The sequence below is a fragment of the Bombina bombina genome, chromosome 1, assembly GCF_027579735.1.
Source record: "Bombina bombina isolate aBomBom1 chromosome 1, aBomBom1.pri, whole genome shotgun sequence".
Classification (NCBI taxonomy): domain Eukaryota; kingdom Metazoa; phylum Chordata; class Amphibia; order Anura; family Bombinatoridae; genus Bombina; species Bombina bombina.
The window spans coordinates 86,924,023-86,936,429 of NC_069499.1; positions in this window are offsets into that span (position 1 = coordinate 86,924,023).

Here is a 12,407-nt window from a genome sequence, read left to right on the forward strand (position 1 = left end):
ACGCAGCCCCATTGTTTCCTATGGGGAAACACTTCCTACGTCTGCACCTAACACTCTAACATGTACCCCGAGTCTAAACACCCCTAACCTTACACTTATTAACCCCTAATCTGCCGCCCCCGCTATCGCTGACCCCTGCATTACACTTTTAACCCCTAATCTGCCGCTCCGTAAACCGCCGCCACCTACGTTATCCCTATGTACCCCTAATCTGCTGCCCTAACATCGCCGACCCCTATGTTATATTTATTAACCCCTAATCTGCCCCCCACAACGTCGCCGACACCTGCCTACACTTATTAACCCCTAATCTGCCGAGCGGACCTGAGCGCTACTATAATAAAGTTATTAACCCCTAATCCGCCTCACTAACCCTATCATAAATAGTATTAACCCCTAATCTGCCCTCCCTAACATCGCCGACACCTACCTTCAATTATTAACCCCTAATCTGCCGACTGGAGCTCACCGCTATTCTAATAAATGTATTAACCCCTAAAGCTAAGTCTAACCCTAACACTAACACCCCCCTAAGTTAAATATAATTTTTATCTAACGAAATAAATTAACTCTTATTAAATAAATGATTCCTATTTAAAGCTAAATACTTACCTGTAAAATAAATCCTAATATAGCTACAATATAAATTATAATTATATTATAGCTATTTTAGGATTAATATTTATTTTACAGGCAACTTTGTAATTATTTTAACCAGGTACAATAGCTATTAAATAGTTAAGAACTATTTAATAGTTACCTAGTTAAAATAATAACAAATTTACCTGTAAAATAAATCCTAACCTAAGATATAATTAAACCTAACACTACCCTATCAATAAAATAATTAAATAAACTACCTACAATTACCTACAATTAACCTAACACTACACTATCAATAAATTAATTAAACACAATTGCTACAAATAAATACAATTAAATAAACTATCTAAAGTACAAAAAATAAAAAAGAACTAAGTTACAGAAAATAATAAAATATTTACAAACATAAGAAAAATATTACAACAATTTTAAACTAATTACACCTACTCTAAGCCCCCTAATAAAATAACAAAGCCCCCCAAAATAAAAAATTCCCTACCCTATTCTAAAATACAAATATTACAAGCTCTTTTACCTTACCAGCCCTGAACAGGGCCCTTTGCGGGGCATGCCCCAAGAATTTCAGCTCTTTTGCCTGTAAAAAAAAACATACAATACCCCCCCCCCAACATTACAACCCACCACCCACATACCCCTAATCTAACCCAAACCCCCCTTAAATAAACCTAACACTAATCCCCTGAAGATCTTCCTACCTTGTCTTCACCATACCAGGTTCACCGATCCGTCCTGGCTCCAAGATCTTCATCCAACCCAAGCGGGGGTTGGCGATCCATAATCCGGTGCTCCAAAGTCTTCCTCCTATCCGGCAAGAAGAGGACATCCGGACCGGCAAACATCTTCTCCAAGCGGCATCTTCTATCTTCTTCCATCCGATGACGACCGGCTCCATCTTGAAGACCTCCAGCGCGGATCCATCCTCTTCTTCCGACGACTAGACGACGAATGACGGTTCCTTTAAGGGACGTCATCCAAGATGGCGTCCCTCGAATTCCGATTGGCTGATAGGATTCTATCAGCCAATCGGAATTAAGGTAGGAATTTTCTGATTGGCTGATGGAATCAGCCAATCAGAATATAGTTCAATCCGATTGGCTGATCCAATCAGCCAATCAGATTGAGCTCGCATTCTATTGGCTGTTCCGATCAGCCAATAGAATGCGAGCTCAATCTGATTGGCTGATTGGATCAGCCAATCGGATTGAACTATATTCTGATTGGCTGATTCCATCAGCCAATCAGAAAATTCCTACCTTAATTCCGATTGGCTGATAGAATCCTATCAGCCAATCGGAATTCGAGGGACGCCATCTTGGATGACGTCCCTTAAAGGAACCGTCATTCGTCGTCTAGTCGTCGGAAGAAGAGGATGGATCCGCGCTGGAGGTCTTCAAGATGGAGCCGGTCGTCATCGGATGGAAGAAGATAGAAGATGCCGCTTGGAGAAGATGTTTGCCGGTCCGGATGTCCTCTTCTTGCCGGATAGGAGGAAGACTTTGGAGCACCGGATTATGGATCGCCAACCCCCCCTTGGGTTGGATGAAGATCTTGGAGCCAGGACGGATCGGTGAACCTGGTATGGTGAAGACAAGGTAGGAAGATCTTCAGGGGATTAGTGTTAGGTTTATTTAAGGGGGGTTTGGGTTAGATTAGGGGTATGTGGGTGGTGGGTTGTAATGTTGGGGGGGGGGGGTATTGTATGTTTTTTTTTACAGGCAAAAGAGCTGAAATTCTTGGGGCATGCCCCGCAAAGGGCCCTGTTCAGGGCTGGTAAGGTAAAAGAGCTTGTAATATTTGTATTTTAGAATAGGGTAGGGAATTTTTTATTTTGGGGGGCTTTGTTATTTTATTAGGGGGCTTAGAGTAGGTGTAATTAGTTTAAAATTGTTGTAATATTTTTCTTATGTTTGTAAATATTTTATTATTTTCTGTAACTTAGTTCTTTTTTATTTTTTGTACTTTAGATAGTTTATTTAATTGTATTTATTTGTAGCAATTGTGTTTAATTAATTTATTGATAGTGTAGTGTTAGGTTAATTGTAGGTAATTGTAGGTAGTTTATTTAATTATTTTATTGATAGGGTAGTGTTAGGTTTAATTATATCTTAGGTTAGGATTTATTTTACAGGTAAATTTGTTATTATTTTAACTAGGTAACTATTAAATAGTTCTTAACTATTTAATAGCTATTGTACCTGGTTAAAATAATTACAAAGTTGCCTGTAAAATAAATATTAATCCTAAAATAGCTATAATATAATTATAATTTATATTGTAGCTATATTAGGATTTATTTTACAGGTAAGTATTTAGCTTTAAATAGGAATCATTTATTTAATAAGAGTTAATTTATTTCGTTAGATAAAAATTATATTTAACTTAGGGGGGTGTTAGTGTTAGGGTTAGACTTAGCTTTAGGGGTTAATACATTTATTAGAATAGCGGTGAGCTCCGGTCGGCAGATTAGGGGTTAATAATTGAAGGTAGGTGTCGGCGATGTTAGGGAGGGCAGATTAGGGGTTAATACTATTTATGATAGGGTTAGTGAGGCGGATTAGGGGTTAATAACTTTATTATAGTAGCGCTCAGGTCCGCTCGGCAGATTAGGGGTTAATAAGTGTAGGTAGGTGTCGGCGACGTTGAGGGGGGCAGATTAGGGGTTAATAAATATAACATAGGGGTCGGCGATGTTAGGGGTAGCAGATTAGGGGTACATAGGGATAACGTAGGTGGCGGCGATTTGCGGTCGGAAGATTAGGGGTTAATTATTTAAAGTAGCTTGCGGCGACGTTGTGGGGGGCAAGTTAGGGGTTAATAGATATAATACAGGGGTCGGCGGTGTTAGGGGCAGCAGATTAGGGGTACATAAGTATAACGTAGGTGGCGGTCGGCAGATTAGGGGTTAAAAATTTTAATCGAGTGGCGGCGATGTGGGGGGACCTCGGTTTAGGGGTACATAGGTAGTTTATGGGTGTTAGTGTACTTTAGGGTACAGTAGTTAAGAGCTTTATAAACCGGCGTTAGCCAGAAAGCTCTTAACTCCTGCTATTTTCAGGCGGCTGGAATCTTGTCGTTAGAGCTCTAACGCTCACTACAGAAACGACTCTAAATACCGGCGTTAGGAAGATCCCATTGAAAAGATAGGCTACGCAAATGGCGTAGGGGGATCTGCGGTATGGAAAAGTCGCGGCTGAAAAGTGAGCGTTAGACCCTTTAATCACTGACTCCAAATACCAGCGGGCGCCCAAAACCAGCGTTAGGAGCCTCTAACGCTGGTTTTGACGGCTACCGCCGAACTCTAAATCTAGGCCATAGTGTTTTATAAGAGGTATATCGATACCCTCCTATTTATATGGGAGGGGCCAGTTCCAAACAGTGAGATTTTCATTAATATGCTTAATTCTAACAATATTGGTTTGAGTTTTACATATAAAAGAGATCCTTCTAGGATTGAATATCTGGATTTAGTTTTGGTGGGGAATAAATTAGCAAATAGAATAGAAACCTTTCTACATAGGAAGCCTATAGCAGGTAACAGCATTCTACATGCTAAGAGTATGCACCCCAGACATATCAGATATGGAATATTGAAAGAAGAATTTATGAAGCTCAAAATTAACTGTTTAACAAGAAAGGGCTTTGAGGAACTAGCAGGAAATTTTATGGAAATGTTAAAACAGAGGGAAATTTTATGGAAATGTTAAAACAGAGGGAAATTTTATGGAAATGTTAAAACAGAGGGAAATTTTATGGAAATGTTAAAACAGAGGGAAATTTTATGGGAATGTTAAAACAGAGGGGTTACCATAAATATCTAATTGATAAGGCCTACAAGGAGGTAGATGAAATGGATAGGAATGCAATACTCTACAGAAGTGGAAGGAATAAAAAGGGGATAGGAGATGTTAAGCCTATCTTTGTTACTAACTATAGTAACCAATTTGAAGAGATCTCAACTTTTATTTAAAGGTGTCTGCCAATCTTACAGGGAGATGAGTTACTCTATCCTTGGGTACAAAATGGATGCAAATGTGGGTCTTGAAGGAATAGAACAATGGGGAATATCCTGGCTCCTAGTGAGTTTAAAAATAATCAACAGAGAGGTAATAGTTGGTTACAATGCAAGGGGCACTATAGATGTGTAGTGGGTAGCTGCAAGGCTTGTACATATACAATGACAGGTAAACAATTCCAGTCTGCTGTCACACAGAAAGTGTTTGACATAGACTCATGTACAAACTGTCGTACAACCTTTGTCATCTACCTGATCACATGTATTGAGTGCAACATGCAATATGTGGGACTCACCACTAGGGAAGCTACAGTCAGAATAAAAGAGCATTTAAATTATGTGAAATCTCTTTCCCCGGATTTGCAAAAGCCCTACATTTTAAACTTTTCATAATGAAAGAGTTGATAACTACAGATAGCAAATTATAGAACTGTAATACTCATGGGATATTTCCCTATCAGACCTAACTTGGCCAGTAGTCTTCTTATCCTGGTGTCAAGCGGAAGGATAAGGAAATATCCCAGAACAAAGTGAGTTTAAGAAGGTAAGCAGTACTCACGGTAGGCAGGGTAGTCCTTCATGGCAATGAGATTATGGCAGAGAATGGTCAGAGACAGGCAGAGTTCAGAAACAGAAAGGCAATCCAGCAGTATAGCAGTTCAGGGGTAAACCAATAGAGTGATTAGGAACAAACAGAGGTCAGCAACAAAAGATAATCCAGCAGTTTAGCAGTTCAGGGGTAAACCAGGCAGAGTAGTCAGACAGGCAGAGTTTAGTAATATTTAGGCAATCCAGCAATTCAAGGGTTAAACAGGCAGAGTAATCAGACAAGCAGAGTTCAGCAATACCAAGGCAATCCAGCAATTCAAGGGTTAAACAGGCAGAGTAGTCAGACCAGCAGAGTTCAGTAATATTAAGGCAATCCGGCAATTCAAGTAATAAAGCACCTAGGAGCACACTGTCAGGGTTCAACATATAATTTTAGACTAGAACTATTCAGTGAGTGAATAAATGTAAGTTTGTAGCTACTGGATACAGGTGAACACTGCTCACTATTGAATTGGTTAATAAGCAAGTGCCTGAAATGTAGCAGTGATACTGAACAGAAAGGAGCAAAGTTTCATTTTGAAAACTACTCACTGACAATGTCAAATCAAAGTAAGTTACTTTCAGTTTAAGAAGCAGGTTTATAATAAAGTTATAGTTGATAATCAAATAATAATTAGCTTAAATAACTCTGGTAGTGAAATAATGGTTTAGAGTAGGTAGATTTAAACACATTGATTTGCGAGGTATATATAGTTCAGTTCATTATTAGATGTTTCAATATAATATGTAAAAGAATTGACAAGGTAGTTTGTTATACAGTACTTGCGGTAAGACCAGAGAGCGTGCAGCCGAATGTGATGATATGAAGGAGCACAGACAGCGTCTGTGAGAGACTGAACAGTGTGCAGTTGAAATGACTTGAGCTGGAGGTGCACATAAAGCGTCTGTGAGATACTGTGAGATACTGAACAGTGTGTAAATGAAATGGATAAGCTGCAGGTGCACAGACAGCGTCTGTAAAAGGAGGAGATGAATTCCGGACTGCTGGTATTAGGAAATAGAGAGTTAGTTGTACACAGACAGCATCTGTGTGCAAATGATGTAACTTCTAGGGATTCAATGGTAACAAAAGTTCAGTAAGCAAAAACAACTCTCAGAGTTAGAGAGCAATACTAGGCACAAGGTATACTCAATAATCAAGCAATTTGGATAAGCAGGAAGTGGGAATTTAAAGGGAGAGAGGAGAATGGGAGGTATTTAGGATTTAAAGGTACAGGTATGTTACATATCCCCGTCCTCAAGGAATCCGCACAGATGATTCGGCACATGGTTTGTTAGGGAACCTCTTGTGGGAGTTAGCTAATAATCATGGAGCGTGAATATCAGAAACTGGTACCCAGGAATTCTCTTCATGAGGATAGTGTCGCCATTTAACCAAATACTCCAATCGGTGATGTTAAAGTGTAGAGTCAAGAATTTGTTCAACTTCATATTCCAAATGATCTCCACATTGAATTGGGGTACAGGTTTATGAGTTATTTGTGGGTCGTCCTTATGGGAGTAAGGTTTAAGAGAGAGGCATGAAAACTTGAATGAATTTTATATGAGTCAGGCAAATTCAAAATAACAGCTGATGAATTGTTGTTCTTTTCGATAGGAAAGGGACCAATGAATTGATTGGCTAATTTCTTTGAGGGTACTCCCATGTGTAAATGTTTGTTTGAAAGCCAAACCAGGTCTCCGACTTTATATGTAGGCGCTGGTCTATGTCGTTTGTCATAGTAAGCCTTTTGTTTAGCTTTAGCCTAAGAGAGATGTAATTTTAGAACATCAAGAGAACTCTTGATTTTAGAAGCGTAGTCTTTTGCTGCAGGAGAAGTATCAGAGTGTGTTGTTATTAACCATATGTGGCAAAAAGTGGTGTCATTTTAGTCAAACAATTTAAGGAATTGTTATAAGAAAATTCAGCCATGGGCAACAGAGAAAACCAATCATCTTGGAGATGTGAAATGTAACATCTCAAATATTGCTCTAAAATCTGATTTGTCCTTTCTGTAAGTCCATTAGTCTTTGGATGGTATGATGTGGACTGGACAATCTAGAATCGATTTGAAATAATTTGAAGAGAGCCTTCCAAAACTTTGAAGTAAACTGGCTTCCCCTATCAGTGATGATGGTTTTAGGTAAACCCTGAAGTTTTACAATTTGTGAGAAAAAGGCTTTTGCTGTTTCTGAAGGTGTCTGAGGGGAATAAAGTGTGCCAGTTAGGTGGTCTATTACAACCATAATGGTATTACATTGTTGAGAGGGAGGCAGTTCGACAATGAAGTCCAGAGAGATTACTGTCCAAGGGGTCTCTGGTATTGGAAGTGGTATAAGTAAACCAAATATTTTTTTTACGCTCAGATTTGTTCCTGGCACATATATGACATGTCTTTACATATTCTTCAATGTGATCATCCATATGAGGCCACCAGAAAGATCTATGGATCAGTTCAATTGATTTCTTAATTCCTGGATGACCTGCTAAAAGAGAATCATGAAAATGTGTCATTATGGTATGAAGTAGTTCTGAGGGAATATATTAATAGTCTCCATGATAGTATAAACCATAAGAGTTTTTGTTAAGACTATTTATAGGAATATCAGTATCAGAGCCAAGAGGTTTTAGTATATCCATCTCCAATGTAGTTAAAGTGGCGAGAAACTCTGTAGCTGGTATAACTGTTGTTGGAGGATTAGAGTTTGGCATAACTTCAGAGACATGAGATAGGGCTTTAGCCTTCATGTTTTTTGATCCTAGTCTGCAAGTTATGAGAAAATTGAACCTGTCAAAGAATAAACTCCAGCGTACCTGTCTGAAAGATAGTGTGGTATTTTGTGTGATAGTGTGGGCCTTGGTGAAATTAAATTTACTATCTAGATTTTTTAATTTTATTTTTATTGTAATGGAAGTTTGGTTAGAAAATCTCAATTAAACTCAAACTTTAATTTTATTTAAATTAATTTAGTGTGTTTTTTTTCTTTAAATATTCTAGGTTTTTATGGTCAGTGAATATCAGGAATGATTGTAAAGCTCTTTCAAGCAAATGACGGCAGGATTCTAAAGCACATTTTATAGCCAAAAACTCTTTGTTTCCAACTGAATAGTTTGTTTCTGCTGGTTGAAGGGTTCTTGAGTAACATGCTATGGGATGTAATGGAGAAGACTGGTTATTAGATCTTTGAGAAAGTATAGCTCCTATACCAGTATTTGATGTGTCAACTTCAAGTATGTATTGATGTTGTGGGTTTAGTAAATGTAATATAGGAGCTATAGAAAATTAAGATTTGAGTTCATCAAAAACAAATTGTGCATCTGAATTCCAAGTAAACATTTGGTTTTGTTGTGTCAAGTTTGTTAAAGGTTTAACAATCAAAGAAAAGTTGAGGATAAATTTCCTATAAAAATTTGAGAATCCGAAGAATCTTTGTAGAGCTTTTACTGTATTGGGTCGGGGTCAGTTAAGGATTGCTGAGATCTTATTAGGATCCATTTCTACTCCTTTGGAGGAGATTATGTATCCAAGGAATTTAATGCGGTTAACATGGAATTGGCATTTTTCAGGTTTACCAAAATGTTTGTGGTCTCTCAGCCTGGTTGGAACCCAACTAACATGTTTTATATGTTCTTGTATATCCTTTGAATATCCAAATGTCATCTAGGTAAATAATTACGCAAGTATCCATCAAATCTCTAAAGATATTGTTGATGAAATACTGGAATGTGGCAGGGGTGTTACATAAACCAAAGGGCGTTACCCTATATCCAAAAAGTCTGTCAGTATATGGCCGGGTTATAATACAATTTATTTAATAATTATTCTTTAAAATAATCCCCAATTAAAATGCATATATGAAACAATTAAAATCAATATTTATTCCTAAATTCTTTGCGATAAGTTAAAGTTATAAACACATTGAATTATATTTATGGAAACCAGATTATGAATCAAATGATACACACTTACTGCTGTTACAATATTCTATACAAAGATCATAAAAATATAACTTTACAATTTACCTTTTTCACAATGAGCGCATTCAAATACCATAATAAAATACCAGAATCTTCTGTTATTAACCAATAACTCTAGTTCAATGCTCAATATGGATTACCAAGTTATGCTTAATTAATAACTACCAGGGATTTAATCACAATAACCAGTTTATGTACAGTTCTGAAAGAGTTCACTATAATGACTGGCTTATAAATCTGGAGTATAAAACCCTGTCTAGTAAATAAATTATTTAGCAATAATGACTAATTAAGACTACATAGGACTATGGATATAACTTAAAATACAAGTTGTGCCCTTTTAAAATTATTAACTGCAATCTAGTTATAGTTACCAAATACCTTTGATTAAAATATTATATATATATATATTTATCAATAGCGTATACTTTACCCCAAATAACAAAAACGATGTTTCAGTTTCCAGAATTTCTTGTTTCACCTCATATGAATAAAGGTATTGCAAAACGAAAAAAACAAACAAACAGTGCGCTACCACTTTGCATAAATTTTACATCTAAGCATATATACAATCATAGGCATCTTAAAGGGACAGTCTAGGCCAAAATAATCTTTCATGATTCATATAGAGCATGTAATTTTAAACAATTTTCCAATTTACTTTTATCACCAATTTTGCTTTGTTCTCTTGGTATTCTTAGTTGAAAGCTTAACCTAGAAGGTTCATATGCTAATTTCTTAGACCTTGAAGCCCACCTCTTTCAGATTGCATTTTAACAGTTTTTCACCACTAGAGGGTGTTAGTTCACGTATTTCATATAGATAACACTGTGCTCCTGCACGAGAAGTTATCTGGAAGCAGGCACTGATTGGCTAGACTGCAAGTCTGTCAAAAGAACTGAAAAAAGGGGCAGTTTGCAGAGGCTTAGATACAAGATAATCACAGAGGTTAAAAGTATATTATTATAATATAACTGTGTTGGTTATGCAAAACTGGGAAATGGGTAATAAAGGGATTATCTATCTTTTAAAACAATACAAATTCTGGTGTAGACTGTCCCTTTAATTTAATCCTCTGCAGTGCCTGTAGCTTGTATCGTATTTATTATGATACAAAGTTACTTGTATTAAGCAGTGGGAGCTCCTTTTAGTCCCATAAATCCAGCGTGTTAGTGGTGCAGCTCCTCAAAGCAGTCCCATCACAGACTCGTCAAATAGTCATTATAAAACAAAGAAGTAGAAAAGCGCAACATGCTCTAAGTGTAGACTGTATATACAATTTACTTGATAGCCCCTTCCCAGAGTGTTACAACCATGAAGTTTGTTTCAACGTCAGTCGTATCCATATTGCAAAGGTATTATTATATGGATAATAAAAAGGTAGCCCAATTTTGCTTGTAGTGACTGCGTCCCAAAATAGCAGCAAAGTTATCAGTCAAAAATTTAGCAAACAGCTATCTCTCTCCTATCCTCTTGCATGAGGTTATATTACATGATATAACCCCACCCCTTTTTATTCTAATCATTGGGAAACTGGGATGATAGGCCCTTCGATGCTTGTCTCTGTCGCTTTAGAGGGTAAGCGTGGTATCGTGAGTTACACGCAATATATAAACACCATGTATGCGGTACACAACATATCTGTTATAACTATGGCAATAACATAAGATAATAGCATTAGAGTGTATATAAAAAAATAGTACATGAAGATTACTCCCGACTAGACCTTAGTAATAGTAGCCTTGACAGACATGGAAACATACTGATTAGTCCTGTAACCTTATAATTAGGGTGCAAGCTTATTATATTGTCCCTGAAACTGCCTACAAATAGATTAAGCCACATTGCCACATAGATCGTGAGTATCAATTAGGTGTTGTACCATATCAGATAGAGGGTGTATAAATATATATGTATAGATCTACTACTGGATATATTGTTGGTGTCACTTAAGCAATATCCTCAGACCCCAGTAATTATGTGTAAGAAAAATTATAATCCTAGCAGATCGAGGGTGTTTGAACTAACAATGAGATAAAACAAATGTACTGGCATCAATATCTACATGCTTACTGATCATGCGTAAAACTATAAGTCCTAGATTTGGAGTTTGGCGGTAGCCGTGAAAACCAGCGTTAGAGGCTCCTAACGCTGGTTTTAGGCTACCGCCGGTATTTGGAGTCATTCAAAAAAGGGTCTAACACTCACTTTTCAGCCACGACTTTTCCATACCGCAGATCCCCTTACGTCAATTGCGTATCCTATCTTTTCAATGGGATCTTTCTAACTCCGGTATTTAGAGTCGTGGCTGAAGTGAGCGTTAGAATTCTAACGACAAAACTCCAGCCGCAGAAAAAAGTCAGTAGTTAAGAGCTTTCTGGGCTAACGCCGGTTTATAAAGCTCTTAACTACTGTGCTCTAAAGTACACTAACACCCATAAACTACCTATGTACCCCTAAACCGAGGTCCCCCCACATCGCCGACACTCGATTAAATTTTTTTAACTCCTAATCTGCCGACCGCCACCTACGTTATACTTATGTACCCCTAATCTGCTGCCCCTAACACCGCCGACCCCTAAATTATATTTATTAACCCCTAACCTGCTCCCCACAACGTCGCAGCCAGCTACCTACAATAATTAACCCCTAATCTGCCGACCGCAAAGAGCCGCCACCTACATTATAGCTATGTACCCCTAATCTGCTGCCCCTAACACCGCCGACCCCTATAGTATATTTATTAACCCCTAATCTGCCCCCCTCAACGTTGCCTCCACCTGCCTACACTTATTAACCCCTAATCTGCCGAGCGGACCGCACCGCTACTATAATAAAGTTATTAACCCCTAATCCGCCTCACTAACCCTATAATAAATAGTATTAACCCCTAATCTGCCCTCCCTAACATCGCCGACACCTAACTTCAATTATTAACCCCTAATCTGCCAACTGGAGCTCACCGCTATTCTAATAAATGTATTAACCCCTAAAGCTAAGTCTAACCCTAACACTAACACCCCCCTAAATTAAATATAATTTTAATCTAACGAAATTAATTAACTCTTATTAAATAAATTATTCCTATTTAAAGCTAAATACTTACCTGTAAAATAAATCCTAATATAGCTACAATATAAATTATAATTATATTATAGCTATTTTAGGATTTATATTTATTTTACAGGTAACTTTGTATTTATT